Source organism: Tiliqua scincoides, chromosome 2 (assembly GCF_035046505.1).
Source record: "Tiliqua scincoides isolate rTilSci1 chromosome 2, rTilSci1.hap2, whole genome shotgun sequence".
Taxonomy (NCBI): domain Eukaryota; kingdom Metazoa; phylum Chordata; class Lepidosauria; order Squamata; family Scincidae; genus Tiliqua; species Tiliqua scincoides.
The window spans coordinates 245,682,121-245,700,663 of NC_089822.1; the positions used below are offsets into that span (position 1 = coordinate 245,682,121).

Here is an 18,543-nt window from a genome sequence, read left to right on the forward strand (position 1 = left end):
CTATAGAAACCAGTGTTTCCCACCAGTGTAGAAGCCCACCTGCCAATGGATGGATGACAGGCCAGTGCCGTGGTGATAACATACTCACATCAGGGTGTCACTCCATGGAGAACAGATTAGTGTGTCCATAATAACTGGGGGTGTTATTATGAAGGGATACACCAGAATTGCTTTGCCAGAACAGGCCTGATATTTGGCTCATGTTACACCCATATTGGTGTGCCTTCAGAGTGGCATCACAGGGATGGGCTTAGGATATGCCAGTGTCTATGCAACATTGGTGGGACATCCAAATAGGCTTGGACTGAGAGGCTTATGGGTGAAGTCTTTCACAGCCTGCTATCTGAGATGTTTTAACTGGAGATGGAACTCACCTGGTACCTTCTGCATGCAAAACATGCACTCTGTTGTTGACCCGTTAACTAAGTGAAACCAATGACCTTTATGTACGTGATCATATACATGCTCATGCAGTCCTGGGCAATTAAATCTGGACATCTTCATCCAGAACAGATGTATGTATGCCTTCCCAACTATCTCTAAATGTAGGCATGACAACTTATCTTATTTCTAGAGGTGGGAAGAAACTGTGATAATGAAATGAAAATATATAGCACCGCTTTCTGCACTTCTCATTTTGCAACAAAAATAAATAAATCTGTGAAAAAAATAAGATTGATTTTTTTTTATTTATTCTTTAATAGGGAATGCATGGGTAATGACTGTTGCTGCACCTGCTGACACTATACCACCTATATCACCTACCTAGTACACTTTTAAAGCAATTATATACAATGATAATGTAAATTTTGTATAAAAAACACATAGCACCACTTTCTACACTTCTAACTTTGAAAAACACTGAAATCTGCAAAAAATAAAACTTTTTTCTCCCACTTCCCACCTAAAAATGTCACTTATGGTTTTCACTTTTCAGGAAGTGACATTTTTAGGCTTTCTGGAGGCTTCAAAAGGCCTTCTGAGGGCTGGAGAGGCCACCCACGTTACTCTTCAACCCTCAGAAGGCCTCCAGATGTACCCAGTGGGGAGGGTGAGGCAGCATGGGGGGGTGGCATTTTACAGTCTTGGCCCTGGGTGGCACATGGACCAGAAATGTATTGGCACCAGGAGGGGTACATCAGGATACTTTCTAAGTCCATTTTCTGTGTCCACTGTCAATCTACTGATCTCCACTCCATGAGTTTTTTCATGTGACGACTAATCACATTCAGTGCTTTGTTGCATACAAATCTGCCGCTTTGCCAGATTCTCCCATCAGCTATGAGGACTTGCAGCCTTACTTTAAAAAGACAAAGGCAGGGAAGGAAAGAGATTCTCAAGACTCCCTGATGTATTCCTTATATGAACAGACTCACAGGGTGGTACCATAGCACCAGCATTTCCTTCTCATTTTTGTCTCGAATTTAAGTGTCTCTCTGAATTCCAAAAGCAGCATGAAAACAACCTGCAAGTCATGGAAATGGAGCTGAAACAGCCCCATAAAGAAGGAGAAGCTGTCAGTGAGTTAGGTGACAGAGACTGAAAGGGCTCGAGATTACTTGTGTAGTACGTTATCAATCCTAAAGGTGGAAGATAATAGAGATGATAATACAAAAAACTGGCTTGCTGTGAATTTATGAATTGGCAAGTCACTTGCTTCTAACAGCACACATTAAATCACCGGGAGCACCTCCTTCTCGGCATTTGTCTCGGGCTCTTTGCTGTGTGTCTCTCTTTTTTTATCCCATCTCATGACTTGATTTTTTCCCCCCTCCTTTTCCCTATTCCTGGGTGAATGTCGCTCCGCAAAAGATCTCATTAAACCAACTTGGTGCTGAACTCGGGGGGGGGGGGGTTGCTATTGCATCATTGTCCTAGCAATTATGTTTAGCTGTCTTTTCTTTAAAAAAAAAAAAACTTCCTTATTCTCACAGTGCTACCATTTTAAATATACTGACTTGGACGTCCACTCTGAGTAAATGTGATTAAGATTCTGCTGCTTGTTAATGGTTGGCAATGAGTGCTGTTTGTCTTCCTAATCAATGAATGTTATGACCCAGCAGTGGCAACTGAGACCAGGATGACCATCGCTGGGCAGCTGCCAAGGGCCCAGGACCTCAGGAAGACCCACTGCTGATCCTTGAGTCCACTGCTGTGTCCGCAGCCTTTCTCTGGCAGGGTAGAGTGACTCTTTAGAGCCCATCCAGGTAAGAGGGGCCCAGGGAGGTGACAGGACCATTGTGTCCTCTGGACATTTGTATGGACACCTCTGGACATTTGTATGCAAGTTTTTTGCCTCCCAGACATTTGTGTCCCAATATATGTATATTTATGTTAGATGTACTTTTTTATTTTTTAAACGCAATTGTAAGGTTAGGATTACGGCTAGGATAAGAGGATTAGGATATATAGCATGGGGTTTGACGCCCAATTATTGACCAGATATAGGGGTAAGAGGCTTAGCATATATAAGATGAGGTTTGTTGCCCAGTTATAGTGGGGAAGAGGCGTAGGGCACGATCCTATGCATGGCTACTCAGAAGTAAGTCCCATTGTGTTCTATGGAACTTACTCCCAGGAAAGTATGTATAGAATTACAGACTCAGGGCCCAATCTTATCCAATTTTCTAGTGCTGGTGCAGTGGTACCAGTGCGGTGTGAGCTGCATCCTGTGATAGAGGGGCAGTCACTGGGGCCTTCTCAAGGCATGGGAACATGTGTTCCCTTGCCATGAGGCTGCATTGTGGCTACATCGGAGCTGGAAAGTTGGATAGGATTAGGCCCTCAGCCTCTTATAGTGGGTAAGAGGGTTGTTTCCCAGTTATAGTTTGTTGCACAGGACACAAGAAAGCAGATGGGAATGTCCAGGGATGCCAGAGACCAGGATACATTTGACAGGGGCACAATTGTCCATGTTGCAAATGCCCTAGTGCCAACCACAAAGTGGCAGCTGACGTGGAGCCCACCCTGTACCCCAAGGCCCTTATGCTCCAGACAGCAATTCCGAAGCAGAGGGGCCTCTGCTGTTGTCAACCATCAGGAATGTGCCACAGGGAACTCACAGACCCTAAGGCAGCCTAGGTGCAGTCCAAGGGAGAACCTTCAGCATTTAGCACCGGGACCCACTTTTTAGAATGAGAATCTGTCAGGACCCACCAAAAGTAATGTTATGACCGGAAGTGACATCATGAAGCAGGAAAATTTTTAACAATCCTACACAAACTTACCCAGGAGAAAGTCCCATTTACTATCATTGTTCATATACAGAGTAGCCTGTTAAAAGTACAGATCTGTTAGGTTGCCCCAAATGCAGTCACATACCACGGTAGCAGCAAGTCTAATACAATAAAAACAAAATAATGAAATGAATGGGGAGCCACCTGAAATTGACTTGCAACCCACCTCGTGGGTCCTGACCCACAGTTTGAGAAACACTGACCTACGAGAAGGGAACTTTAAACCTAAGGCTAGGGATTCAGGTTTCTCAGGTGAGGAGCAAAACCCCACAGTTCCATTGCTTTTAAGACTTTCCGCATTCAAAGCATGCCTTCTGCCACTAAGCGATGTTCGTTCTTTTCAGAGGAGAGACGTAAAAGGTTTCCGGATCACCCAGAAGTGAAGGAGAAATCTGATGCATTTTTTTGTGGCAGGGGGTTCAATGGTTGGCAACCTTCAGTCTCGAAAGACTATGGTACAAGCCTACAGCACCTGGTATTCCCAGGCGGTCTCCCATCCAAGTACTAACCAGGCCTGACCCTGCTTAGCTTCTGAGATCAGATGAAATCAGGCATGTGCAGGGTAACAGTTCAATCGTCTCGCCTTTAGGCTTAGCCTGGCACAGAATGTCTTCTTAATCAAATTGTCTATGCTTACATTTTTTCCCCCTGGTGTTCTGCTCCTCATTCCTGGTACGAGAGGTAAATATAGCCCAGCCCTGAGTGGGCAAATCAGCATTTCACTGTGAACTGCTCACCTATGTTAGAATTTTGCTAACCTGAAATGGAAAAAAAAGAATCAAATGGTTCTTTTCTCCTGGCTGTCTCTCTGTGAAAGGTAAGCTTTTGAGTGTTCCAGTCCTGGCAGCTTCCATTATATCTTTGCCATCCTCCTGAGGACTCAGATTGTTCAATTTTTACACACTTAACCTTACATTATCAATATTACTTTAGAGCTCTGTTTAAAAAAATAGCACATGCTGGGTAACTATCCTTTTTGAGCCCTGGAGACTTGACTACCTTTTCTTCCTCTGGTGCAGTAATTTACTTTTTTCTGTGCACTTAACTTTTCTTTCTAATACCAAAGGGAGCAAGTCATGTTTCTTATTTTTTTAACAAAGGAGAACTAAGGTACTTCATATACATCTCATCAAGCCATTCAGGAACAGGTGCCCAACTCAAGTCGACCTCATTTTGTGCCTGATGGTCTCATGCTCCAGCACTCATGGTCCTGTACTCCCAAGTCAGGATTAATAAGGCCTGGGTGTTCAACAAAGAAGATGTTGTGGAGTTCACCATGAGACATTCTGTACTTCCAAGTACAGTTCACATGTTTCTTTCAATGGATGTTCAATTCCATACCATTTTTTAAAGGTTCATTTTCATGTTCACCCCGCCCTTGTCCCTCAACGTAATATGCATAGGAGAACTTGGCAGTAGACTGTGTGGTGTGATCTTGGGACAAGACTACAGAATACACTAGTGATGACCTGATGAAGCTCTCCAGACATTTACTGCATGCACGGAGGGGAAGTGGAACCACCCACAACCAAACATCTGCACATTCAGCAGAATATTGGTCAAGTGCACCTACATAAGTACTGTATAGCTGTACTCCTAAAGGCCTTTCACACCACCTGAAACCTTTATTGTACAAAGTTCCAGGGTTGGGAACTCGAGTCAGTGACTCGGACTCTCATTGTAAAAATGCATGATTTTTGCTGACTTGGCGACTCATGAGTCACGTGGAAGACTCGAGCAGAGCCCCCCTGACTCGGCACTTGTCTCCAAACGTGCTGACTCGAGTCTGCCTGTGTCTCGGTGTGCTTGCTTATTGTTTTGGCAGCGTGAAAAACCTTGTGGGGCCAGCATTCCAATGGGGTGAGCAGCAGGAAGTTTCCAGCCAGGAGGCAGGGCAGGGTTAACACATCTGAGCAGGAGGGGGGAGGCAGGAGAAAGCTCTTTTGCTCATCTGCAATAGGGAAGAAGGAATAGGTGATCATTGGAAGCAGCATGAGTCATCTTGTATTTTTATTGGCTGAGGGAGAGCAGGAGAAGGAGCCCAAGAGGGTTCTTGCCTTACGATTGGCTGGAGGGGGAAGCCTCGCAGCTGCTGCACATGACCCTCCTCGCTCTTGCCGCTTCCATCTCCGCTGTCTCGCTGTCCCTTCCACCCCTCCCACCCTGTTGGTGGAGATGGGCGGGGACAGTGGGGGAGTAGTAAAGAGAACTCCGACACGCGCACACCCCTCAGCAGCCACCCTGTTTTTTCCACTTTTTAAAGGGGGGCTTTTTAAGAGTGGGGGACTTGATTCAAGTTCTTTAGAGTCACTAAAGGGTGACTTGGGACTTGGAAAGTCTGTTATGACTCGTTTTTGAATCGTTGCAGGAGGTGGTGACTCAGTGACTCAACTCAAGTCAAGCCATGCTGGACTCGCCCATCCCTGCAAGGGTCTCACCAGAAATTCTCAGTCTATGCAGCTGTGTGTATGGTACACCGTGGCAACATTTGACAGAACACATGGACCTTAGGACATGATAGGGCTAGAGGGTGCTGTTCCACTTCCCTCTCCAAGCATTGAGGATATGCATGTAATGGTTCATCTGAATACCCCTACAATCTATGAAGAGGGCTTACTCCCTAGTGGATGGATTGCACTGGAACTCTGAAGTAGCCATAGCAACACATATCTCCCACACTAAAGTTCATTCAATGGCCTTTTTCAAAGGGAAATGGGAGGAATTGCAAGTTCACACCACTGAAAGAGGCACAGAGCCAAATGTAGCATCCTACACTTCCAGTTTTGTTTTAAACAGAAAAGATCTATTTCTCATATGTGAGAGATAAGGGGCCAGGAAAGGGTGGAAAGGATCAGATCTTTTAACAAGAACAGCTGTGTGCAATGGGTAGTTTCTTTGGAAAGGGAGATAGGGCTCCACCAATGGACAGACAGGTTAACTATAGAGGACAGGATCCAATGGGGTGGGGAAACACTGGCTTTGGACTCAATAAAATCGGCATTGGTGCAGTGTTAAGGCGGTAGAGAGCATGGAGAAGCGGTGAGTTAAGGAGAGAGAAGATTAGGACCAGGGTTACATCGAATGTCTGCCCATTGTTTGTGGGGGGTGAGGGGTCTGAAAGCTTTCTTGAGCCCTCTTCTGCTCATCAGTGCAGTCCATTTGCGCCCTCTTCAATGCTGCTTGCTCCTGACCAGCTGCTCCTTTGCTACTACTTAAATTGCCCCAGTTCTTCCACACCAGACAAGGAGCTCATTCCTCTGCTTTTCCAACTGTTGGCCATTTCACATATTCAGAGTGCTTTTCTGTATGACCATCAGTCAATTAATACAGGGGTCTCCAAATCCTGGCCTGGGAGCCAGATGCGGCCCACAGCAAGCCTCTTTCTGGCTCGCGGCCAACCTCTTGTCCCCTGAAAGCCTCTGGCCCACTCAACTGAACATGACCAGAACTGTGCTCTGATTGTGTCTGGAGGGTCTTCTGAGGGCCAGAGAGGTTGAATAAATGAGCTCATTCATTTATTCACTCATCTATATTTCATCTCTAATTTATTTATTTAAATTTTATATTTAAATTTTTTTTCCAGCCCTCCACACAATGCCAGATATTTGATGTGGCCCTTTGGCCAAAAAGTTTGGAGACCCCCTGAATTAATATATACAAAGCAGCAATACATATATAAGAAACCATTCCCCATGAACTCATTTCCATTTGTGTTTAGGATGTGTGCATTAATGTGAGATACACTTTTTTCCCCCTATGCAGATCCATTCTGAAGATTTCAAGATGGATGGACCTTGATAGTCAAGGGAAACCAACAGGTTCCCTACCAGCTGATTTAACCTCTGCAAGCCGACTTTAAATTTTTTTTCATGCAAGGTTTCATCTGGATCCATTGGCGCACAATATTGCTGATGGGGGGAAAAAAAACAACACACCCCTACTCCTTTCTCTATTTGCAACGTGATTTACAAAGTGCAGGGCCAAGGCTAAAGTGCTTTGTAAAACCAGAATAAATAAGTGAGGAAAGTTCAGGTTTGTGGTCTAAGCTTTTCATGAGCACCAATGGCCACGGAGCAGATTTTGCTGGCATCAGGAAGGAGAAGTTGTAATTTATTTTTTTTCTGTCTGATCGCGACTAGCCAATTTTATCATCAGCAAAATTATCTGGAGTGAGCTTAAGAACTATTTTCCCCCTTTGCACTGCTACATCGAGTTAGTCATATTGGAAGAACGCATAATTTGTTTGACATGTTTTTCATTATGTTTCAAAACAGCAAGAGTCCACTTTAAAAAAAATGAGTTAATGGTTGATATTTTTTTCCTGAGTACTGTCTGCCCTTTAGTCATTAAGTAGCAAAATGTTTACTCCAGTAAAATCCTTCTTTCTCAGGGATTATTAATCATCGTTTATTGGGAAGTAATCAGTTATAGAGTTTACTTTGCCACCCCTTTTAGAAAATTAAAATGCTGAGATATTCATTTTTTATTTTTTTTGGTGGTGATGAAAATCAACCCAGCAATTACCATATTTACTTTTCATTTATGGGGAAATAATCTGTTTTAATTAAGCCTAACTGAAGAACTTTTATCAGATGTAATTATCCACGTCGATAAATATGTCTCCACTAATTACATTTAACCATGGGATTTATAGCTCTTAAGTCATTTGGTAGGAAACATAATAAATCTTTAGTAATACATGCTAAATTGCTATAAATTAATTCAGATCATTAACATAATAAACAAATTAGGATAATTTTGCTTAATTAGTTTGGGTGGTTAGCACAAAATCCAATGCAAAGAACTCCATGATGGTAATCAAGACTTTCATCCATGGTTTTGCGGTTATGCTTTTGATATACATCATTCCAAATAGTCAGACCGAAGTCAGATTGTTGCCACTACACAGCATGGAGTTACTTATCTGAATCATTCATAAGCCAGCCTTGCAAACTCTGTTGAAGGCAAATCTAAGGACTTCACACCTACACTGCAGCACATCAAAAACCTACCTAAGAATTCACAGGATGACAGACTCAGGCAATTTCTTCAGCATGAGCTGTGGTCGTCAGCAATAACATGATATGAAGCGCACCGTGTGATGTGCAATTTACGGCCTCAGAAAAGAACACCAATGTGCCATTTACAGAATTATTATCATTATACTTCAGCACAGTATAAGCCGGGCTGGTTACAGTCTGCTGTTCAGGATCTAGCCAAGATCTAGCCACAATTCAGGCTCTAGCCATAATATTATTGCCATTGATATATGCAGTACAGGTCACAAAGTGGTTTATGGACAAAATCAAATAATTAACAGCCCAGTACTGAGCTGTCTGGTGCCCAGGCCTGCAGTGGCACAGAAAATGGCTGCCGCTGCATCCAACGCACTCAGTGGGTTGTCGGGAGAAGGGGATTTTCAACCCCTTCCTCTGGCTAAGGCGAGTAGTCCCACAATGGGGCTACTTGATTCTACAGCAACCCAAGGGCCCAACATGGAGGCTCAGGATCCGGTGGAGCAAAGCTGCACCGGTCTCACCTCCTTCCTCAATGTCCCATCGACCCCATTTGGGGAAGGGCTGGACACGGCCACAGACGTACAGGGGGGTAGGATATGCCAATAGCCTCAACTGCAGTTCCTGCACCCCAGGCCCAATCCACCCCCTCCTCATCCTCCGCCACTCCATTAGACTCCTCCCTGCCTCCATTCTGCTGCCCATTGGGAGCTTACCTGCTCCATTAGGGACTTCGCTTGAATCTGACACTGGCTGTTACCCTGCACATGCCCGATCTTGTCTGATCTCAGAAGCTAAGCAGGGTCAGGCCTGGTTAGTACTTGGATGGGAGACCGCCAGGGAATACCAGGTGCTGTAGGCTTATACCATAGTCTTTCGAGACTGAAGGTTGCCAACCATCATCAGGGCGGTGCAGGCCTTAGCACTAGTGTCAGGAGAGCCTGTGCTGTCATAAGATGCTTTCTTGGACAGCACATGTGCTTGTTCCACCGGCACGAGGCCAGTTAGGATTGTGCTGTCAGTCACGTAGGCGGACATAGAGACAAACCTATTAAACCCACTTATGTCTGTGGTGTGAGCGTGCTCCAAGATTTATACAGCTGAGTTGTTGCTAGTTCTGCTAAATGCGGAGGGGCACAATAATGAACGTACTGTGCCGGTTAGCGCCAGGGGCAAGAGCATACTTTGGGAGAGAGACTCAGCAACAGCAGAAATGCCTGGGAGCCCTCATTAAAGTGATGAAAGGAGAGGAGAGAATCAGCACGATGAGAACTTGAGTGCCCTGCTGCTCGTCGGGCTTGGCAAGCGGCAGGAGGGAACAATTTGTGGAAGCGGGCATCAAAAGCTTGCCAAGCGCCTGGCAGGCCAAGATGGAACCTCCACACCCACATGTACAATTTGTAGCCATCCTTGATGTGCTTACACCACCCACGGCAATATTTAGAAGTTGCCTCTGCGCTGATGGGCAGATGTTCTCCAGGAGGTCTGGCACATTTGCTTGCAAACCTGTTGCTTGCGATCATTGCCTGTTTGGTTTCCCAAAGACAACAAAGAACATGCTCGGAGGTGTCGTCTGCTTCTCCTGCCAAAACCTGCCTGCCTGCGGTGAGCAACTCCTGACTTGGCCATCAAGGCAAGTCTGCATAATTTGCTACCCACCAGCCAGCTGGGGATCTTCCAGGCGCTAGACAATCTCCCTGTTGTTGCAGTCCCAGACAAGCAGCAAAAACAGGAGCTTGATGATGGCCTTGGTGACCTGCCGTAAATGAGTGGGTCATAAGTCACAGGTGCCTGCCCTAATATTTTGTATTTATCATGCAGGCCTGTTTCATCGCAGTGTGTCTCCACACAATCTTCCAGCAATTGCCAGGAACATAGCGGTATGGAGATTCATGTCAGGGGAGCAGAGCAGCATGGCAAGTACTTCAATATATAATGGCCAGGCAGGGAGCAGTCACACCCAAGAGGCTGTTTTGCCAAGTGTGCTGTCACAAGATTCAGTAACAGGTTTGAGCGTCCTGGTTATGACTGAACTGACCTGGTTATGATTAATTGACTACTGGTACTTGCTCTTTGATATGCAAAGTTCTGATTGGCAGTGGTGATCCTGCCCGCCTTCAGTCCACCCCCCCCCATTTGTCCCTCCCCTATCGGTCCCTCCCCAACTTAAGACCTTTTAAGGGCATAAAAAGTCATTTCCCCAAGAAACTGGAAGTGATTTTTTTCCCCCATCCTCCAAGGGCCTTACAAGGCCTTTGGAGGGTCAGGGAGGCTGCATGCAATCTCTCCAGCCTTCTGAAGGCCTCTGGAAGAGAGGCAGCAGGCAGGCCCAGTGGGACATGGCTGGGGCAGCACTGTGCCCAGAAGTGCCAACCCAGGATAAAGTGACCCCCTGGAGCCTCTCCCCACATATGCCACTGGCTGAAAATCACTACAGATATGTGAATAGCCAAAGATGCTCCTTGAATGAGGGATGCTACTGACACTCCGAGATAGGCATGAGCAAAGACAGGCGTTTGCTAGTACTGGTCTAGCAAAGATCATGCCAAGTTCAAGACAAGACTGAAGCAGAACTCAAGAGAAGGAGAGGTGAATAACGAGGATGATTTCAGCATTTTGGCTTCTGTACTGCTGACGTATAAAGCAGAATGAAACTCGCATTGCCAATGACCCCATGTCAAGAAACACAACACTGTACTTGCATTTCAGAACTTTCTCCTCTTTTCACTCAATTCATTTTTTCCCCTTTGTCATAATAATGGCTATATAATAATATCAGACAATGTTCTCCAGCCATTAACTCCCAAAATAATGGTTGTGTAAATCAGAGTTAATTAGCACGCCGCAAATTCCAAGCTGACGACTTAATGAAAGGGCGAAAAGTGGTGCCATTTTAACCGAGAATAACATCTACAGCTCTAAGAAGTATTTTAAATATTTTTCTTAATAGCAGTCAGAGGGGGGAAAAAAATGATGCCATGTGTTCTTCCAGGGAACATTATTTTTCTTCTGACTCCAGGCGGGCAAGTGGTCGTCAGCCCCAAGCAGCTGCCTGCTGCTGATTTTTCATTAATTTAAGAATCGCAGAACCTTTGCTTCTCAATGTTTCATAGTGAATCATGCTTTGAACCACTTTCTATCAATATTGTACGCCGGCAAGATTATCAGGAGCAAAAGATCAAGCCAACATAACTCTTAGGGCTTGTTTCTGAAACTGTGTGAGTTATTGTAGAAGCGGAAGAGAAGAGCAGGACCTAGGAAGCTGCTTTATTCCCGAATCAGACCATGGACCATCAAGCTCAGTGTTGTCAGTAATGACTGGCAATGGCTCTCAGGGTTTTAGGGAGGGGGAGGGGGGTTTCTTATCCAGCCTTAACAGATGATACCAGACTGAAACTGGGACCATCTCCATACAAATAAGGTGCTCTATCACTGAACTAAAGTTACAGATCTTTTCATCTGCTGTAAGGGGGCTAAAGAGAGGGAGAATTGCGCAGTGGTTAGAGTATTAGGCTAGGATCAGGGACAGCTGAGCATTGGTGTAGCCACCACCTGGGGCTGTGATGTTGTGATGTTATGACATCACATGATTTTGTGATGTCATTTGCAGGTTCGGAGGAGGGCAGTGATGGCTTCGTGATGTGGGTGCCACCCCTGTTCCTTCTCCAGCAGCTTCCCAGCCAACTTTTGGCTTCTGCAAAGTCATTGCAAACCTCTGAGGTCTGGAGGAGAAAGGAGACGATGCCCACTTCTTTGCTTCTTTTCAACCCCCCCCCCCCCTTTTGGCTGAGACATTCTGTGAACACAAAGAAGCCATTCAGCTGAGCTTGGAGTTGCTCAGCAAGAAGGGGGTGCCAGGAGAGGGTGAACAAAGAAACGAAGTGAATTCAAACTGGGCCAAGTGGCTTCTTCCATAAAGACTAAGAGGTAGTGGCCACCATCTTGGCTGGCCTCACATGATGCTCTGGGGTGGCACCCAGGCCAGCCCACCCCTGCTAGCTACGCCACTGCAGATGAGTTTACATCCCCATTTAGCCATAAAGCTCACAGTATCTCGGCCTATACAACCTTGCAGGGCTGTTGTAAGAATAGAATGGGCTGCACCATGGACAGCACTCTGAGATCCTTGGAGTAAAAGTGGGTTATAAGTTTGACTAATTATATTGTAGTGGACAGCACAATAAATGTGAGAGCTCTGGATTCAAATCCTGACCCATCTTGATGCTCATTCCTCTTATAATTGTTCTCATTCATTCCACCCCAGCTTCATTTTTTCTTGCCCCTCTCATATCTTTCTCCCTCTGTACTTTCCACCACAATACTACCTGTTTAACAGATCTCGGAGTGTCCTGATGCGCACAGACCCACTGTTCTTAAATGGGCAAAAGACCACAGGTTGAAAACAAAGAGAGACACCGAAAGCACAAGGGGACAGTGGGAAAGTAGCAGTCACCAAGGCAAACTTAATGATACCATGCATTAAAAATGAACTTGAAATATTTTTTTAAAAAGCCAGAGACACTGCGTTTAACCTTTATAAACTGCCTTTGCATATGGACGAAGGTGGAATTTGCCACTGAGAAAATGAAAGAATTATAGCAGAGCAGGTTGTTATTTACTACAAGGAGAAAGGGGGAGGTGGAAGATCCTTTTAATCTCCCACTGAGATCTGGCCAGCACCTTAACTATTTCAAACAGTGAGTGAAATTGACTAGCTTGGGACTGAGAGATATCAAAGCCCTGGGGCCTGGGCTTTAAGGTACTTTTGATTAGGAGGACTCAATTAGGAGCAACATAGAACAAAACATTCGTGGTCATGTCCACAAAGCCAGGCAAGCAAATACTCTCCCTTTGAAGTCTTTTCTCTGCTGAACTTTAGTTCACGGGCTGTGTGTTTATCCATCATTTGGGAAACCAGAGATCCTTTGATTAGAACTGGCAGGCCTGAGTGTCTCTTGTACCTGATGGAGGAGAAGATTCATTGCTTAGAAGTCTAACCAGGATTCCTATTAAAGGAAGTGACCTTTGGTGCTTCTAATGATGTAGGAGGAAAATGACTTCTCCATAAAGATTCCGATGGTACATTTAATGGCCCAGCTCTACTCCCATACCAAGCAGGCAAAGGGCAGTGGAAGAAGGAGATGAAAAAGGCCCTTATGACAAATTTTTCAGTATTATTGCTACAGGGTAGCTTTGTCTTGCTTTAAAGGCTCTTAGACTTTTTTTTTTCTTTTTATGAGTAGTTTGGCATCAGATCATTTTTGTTTTAGAAGTTGTAAAGAAGAATGAAGCCTGGTCAAGACTGGCTATGGGAACTAATTTGTCAGACTCCCAGACAGTAAGAGTTCACAGATATTGGAATGGTTAGCTTCTCTATCAAGCAATTAAAAGTGACCTGAGCCTCCCTGAGAGTAACTGAAACAAAGGACCCAACCACAGTGGCATAGCTACCGGGGGGGGATGGCGCAGTAAGTACTGCAGGCACCGCAATGTGCCATGTAAGCCGTCCTTCTCACTTGTGATCAGAGCCATTCAGGGCAGTGAGAGCAATGTGTAGGTACTCGGCAAACCCAAACAGCATCTCCTACTCATTCCCATCGCTGCCTAGAATGGCCCCCATGGCTTGCAGGAGGAACTGCTTAAATGGCATGCTGCCGCACCTGCAGTACTTACCATGCTGCCCCCTGTAGCTATGCCACTGTCCAATCCTATTGGTGCTTTGCACTATCAGAACTAGCATTCCAGCAGCACAAGATCCCTTATGTATTATGTATTGGCAACCTTCAGTCTCGAAAGACTATGGTATCGCGCTCTGAAAGGTGGTTCTGGCACAGCGTCTAGTGTGGCTGAAAAGGCCAATCCGGGAGTGACAATCCCTTCCACACCGGGAGCAAGTGCAGTCTGTCCCTGGTCTGTCTCCCTGGCTATGGGCCTTCCTTCTTTGCCTCTTAGCCTCAGACTGTTGGCAAAGTGTCTCTTCAAACTGGGAAAGGCCATGCTGCACAGCCTGCCTCCAAGCGGGCCGCTCAGAGGCCAGGGTTTCCCACTTGTTGAGGTCCATCCCTAAGGCCTTCAGATCCCTCTTGCAGATGTCCTTGTATCGCAGCTGTGGTCTGCCTGTAGGGCGCTTTCCTTGCACGAGTTCTCCATAGAGGAGATCCTTTGGGATCCGGCCATCATCCATTCTCACGACATGACCAAGCCAACGCAGGCGTCTCTGTTTCAGCAGTGAATACATGCTAGGGATTCCAGCACGTTCCAGGACTGTGTTGTTTGGAACTTTGTCCTGCCAGGTGATGCCGAGGATGCGTCGGAGGCAGCGCATGTGGAAAGCGCTCAGTTTCCTCTCCTGTTGTGAGCGAAGAGTCCATGACTCGCTGCAGTACAGAAGTGTACTCAGGACGCAAGCTCTGTAGACCTGGATCTTGGTATGTTCCGTCAGCTTCTTGTTGGACCAGACTCTCTTTGTGAGTCTGGAAAACGTGGTAGCTGCTTTACCGATGCGCTTGTTTAGCTCGGTATCGAGAGAATGAGTGTCGGAGATCGTTGAGCCAAGGTACACAAAGTCATGGACAACCTCCAGTTCATGCTCAGAGATTGTAATGCAGGGAGGTGAGTCCACATCCTGAACCATGACCTGTGTTTTCTTCAGGCTGATTGTCAGTCCAAAATCTTGGCAGGCCTTGCTAAAACGATCCATGAGCTGCTGGAGATCTTTGGCAGAGTGGGTAGTGACAGCTGCATCGTCGGCAAAGAGGAAGTCACGCAGACATTTCAGCTGGACTTTGGATTTTGCTGTCAGTCTGGAGAGGTTGAAGAGCTTTCCGTCTGATCTGGTCCGGAGATAGATGCCTTCTGTTGCAGTTCCAAAGGCCTGCTTCAGCAGGACAGCGAAGAAAATCCCAAACAAGGTTGGTGCAAGAACACAGCCCTGCTTCACTCCGCTTCGGATGTCAAAAGGGTCTGATGTGGAGCCATCAAAGACAACAGTGCCCTTCATGTCCTTGTGGAAAGATCTGATGATGCTGAGGAGCCTGGGTGGACATCCAATCTTGGGGAGAATCTTGAAGAGGCCGTCTCTGCTGACCAGGTCGAAAGCCTTTGTGAGATCTATGAAGGCTATAAAGAGTGGCTGTCGTTGTTGTCTGCATTTCTCCTGCAGTTGTCTAAGGGAGAATACCATATCAGTGGTGGACCTGTTGGCTCGGAATCCACACTGCGATTCTGGATAGACGCTCTCTGCAAGTACCTGGAGCCTCTTTAGTACAACTCGGGCAAACAGCTTTCCTACAATGCTAAGGAGAGAGATGCCGCGGTAGTTGTTGCAGTCACCCCTGTCACCTTTGTTCTTGTACAGCGTGATGATGTTTGCATCCCTCATGTCTTGAGGTACTCCACCTTCTCTCCAGCAGAGACAGAGGATTTCATGCAGCTCAGTGACGATGATCTCTTTGCAGCATTTTAGGACTTCAGCAGGGATGCTGTCTTTTCCAGGTGCCTTGCCAAAGGCAAGGGAGTCCAGGGCCACGTGAAGTTCTTCTAGGGTTGGTTCACTGTCAAGCTCTTCCAGCACAGGCAGGCACTCAATGTTGTTCAGTGCTTCTTCGGTGACTACATTTTCTCTGGAATATAGCTCAGAGTAGTGCTGCACCCAGCGTTCCATCTGCTGCGCCCGATCCTGGATGACCTCGCCTGTGGCAGACTTCAGAGGGGCAATTTTCTTCTGTGTTGGACCTAGGGCCTGCTTGATACCATCATACATCCCCTTGATGTTGCCCGTGTCAGCTCCCTTATTAGAGCTGTCAGCTCTATTAAGCTCTTATTAGAGCTGTCAGCTCTATCTGTCTGTCTTATTAGAGTGTCAGCTACAAGATCCCTTATAGAGGCACAAAAGCTGGACCGCTCTCCGGCGCTGCCGGGCCAATGCTGCAAACTGCAAGAGGCACCGCATGAACTGCAGGGGATCCAGAAGTCTCCACATGCACCAGTAAGTTGGTGATGGAGGCAGGCCATGGGCAGGGAGGGGTGATAACAGAGCATATTGGAGAAAGAACCAGGGATATGTTGGGGAGGGAGAGGTAGATCCAGTGGCAGTCACATACTCCAGATCTTAGGCCGCAATCCTAACCAACTTTCCAGCGATAATGTAAGGGCAATGCAACTCCAAGGTAAGGGAACAAACTTTGCCTTACCTTGAGGCGGACTCCATGACTGCCCCCCAACTGCAGGATGTGGCACATGCCCCACTGGCACAGCTATGCCAGTGCTGGAAAGTTGGTTAGGATTGCACCCTTAGTCCCCACTGTTACCTCACCTGCTCAATGACACATGGAAGTGCACCCACACATGTACCAAAACATGGGGTTCTAGAGACCTTAGACCATTAGCTTGTGGCTCACCCAAAAGGGAGATGGGCAGTCAAGAATTTAAGAAGGAAGCAGGAGGCTGAAGTAAGTAAAAAAGCACCTTTACTGAGAGCTCATTGCAATAATAAGAGAAAACTAAAAGCGGAGATGCAAGCAAATTGAATGCAGCAATCCCAGCATGAAAGAAAACTATTTGTCATCAGCAGGAGAATTCTCTGTACATGAGAGTGTTATTTTTCTCACGAGCAAGCATTTGTTTCTGGAAGGGGGGAAAGAGAGAGGGAAAGAATTCCTGAACTTAAGAGAAGACAGGAGTTAATGCAGAGTAACTAAGCTTGGAAAACAAGACAGACAATCAAGGCAGGAAGAATTTCCGTAGCTCTGATTTGGCTTCATGATCACATTGTTGTCTATTGTCTGTGTAATGGTGGGATGTCATCCCCATTACCTGCGTGATCATTGATTGACTGGGCTGACTTCAGGGGAAAGTTCCTTTTGTGTTTTATTTTAAAAGTAGTCTATAAAGGAAAGAAGCAGCGGTGAACAGGTGGTGAATCTCATGCAAAAAAGAGATGAAAGTTTCCCTCTCTGAACCCACCTACGCTGTTCACTCTGAAAATGTTCATAGCACAAAACTCATCACAGCCTTAAATAGAATTGGGCTGGAATTGGAGAGAAACATGGAGGTCGCATTTTTCCATCAGGAAGAGTCCACTCCCTAAACACCACCTTTGTGACGTGAAATTGCAGCCCTGCGCTGTATTGTATCAAACAAAACTGCCGCTAATTACCGAGAAGAACTTGCATGCATTTTTCAATCATTTATCATGCCGGTACTGGAGGAACAAGATTCCATGCAATTAAAGTGGGAATTTTCAATTCCTAATGAGATGTGCTTTATGTTTTCAGACATTTCGGGAAAGGCTACAGGAGGGCTTTATTTAATGATCAACGTGTCTTTCCCTAGACGAGGAACAGAGCTAGCAAAGCTTCCCTTGAGTTGGGGACTCTCTTTAAATGGCAATTTAAAACAAAGTAGAGACCTGCTCATCTAATGAACTTGATGCACGCAAGATACTTCCCTAAGAATTTTATCCCTGTGACAGGCATATCTTTAGAAAGCCCTGCTTTGTTTTAGCTTGGGAGGTTTAGTGAAGAGAAATGTATCTGTTCCGCTCGGCTTTTTACCTACAGCTTAATTGGCCTGGGTATTATATTAAATATAGATATCTCCATATGCAACTGCAGAACTCCGAGTGAATTTCATTCCCTATAAACGTCTCATTCCCCTTAATGTGTAAAATTGGATTTAGTGCCTATTATCAAACATTTGCAATTGCCTCCTATATGAAATGGCTTTCTTATTTTTATGATATTTGCTTTCCGTATAAAGCAGAGGGATGGAGAGATATGGCTCCCATTCATTGCATCTTTTTTGCTGTGTTTCAATGGGCTGTCTCCAGCCATTGGCTTCTGTTGCCTTTCAGCTCAGGAGGAGAATGTTTGCCCCAGTTTTCAAGGCTGTGAAGTTTGACATGCAAAACTTCTTTTTCACAGCTTAGCGCTTCACAATGTAGCTTTACAAGACACTGAAAAGTGCCAAATTCTCGTCAAAGCCAAATGCTCATGCACATCAGCTTAACACAGACATTCCAGACTGTTTTAAAGGTTTGTTCTCCTGGCAGCGAGTGGAACATTTGCATGCGTGTCACCCAATTACTCCATTAAGAAATGCGCTCATTAATCCTGCACCGGCTCTGAATAGCCATCCAACGAGATCTGAGCAGTAAAACGAAAGAACTCCTGCTTCTGTCTTTTCCCTGATTCTACTGTCTTCTATGTGAGAATTGTTTGCTTTCAGAAAAAGAATGAAAAAATAGGTCAGTTAAATACAGCATCCTACGGGCTGCATCCAGAGTTATGCTC

At 45.7% G+C, this 18,543-nt stretch overlaps 2 pseudogenes; one reads left to right on the forward strand and one right to left on the reverse strand.

Moving 5' to 3' along the window:
* Positions 1-3,696: 3,696 nt before the first annotated feature.
* LOC136643090 (5S ribosomal RNA) lies at positions 3,697-3,815 on the reverse strand (annotated as a pseudogene).
* A 5,181-nt stretch (positions 3,816-8,996) lies between these two features.
* LOC136642929 (5S ribosomal RNA) lies at positions 8,997-9,113 on the forward strand (annotated as a pseudogene).
* Positions 9,114-18,543: the final 9,430 nt, after the last annotated feature.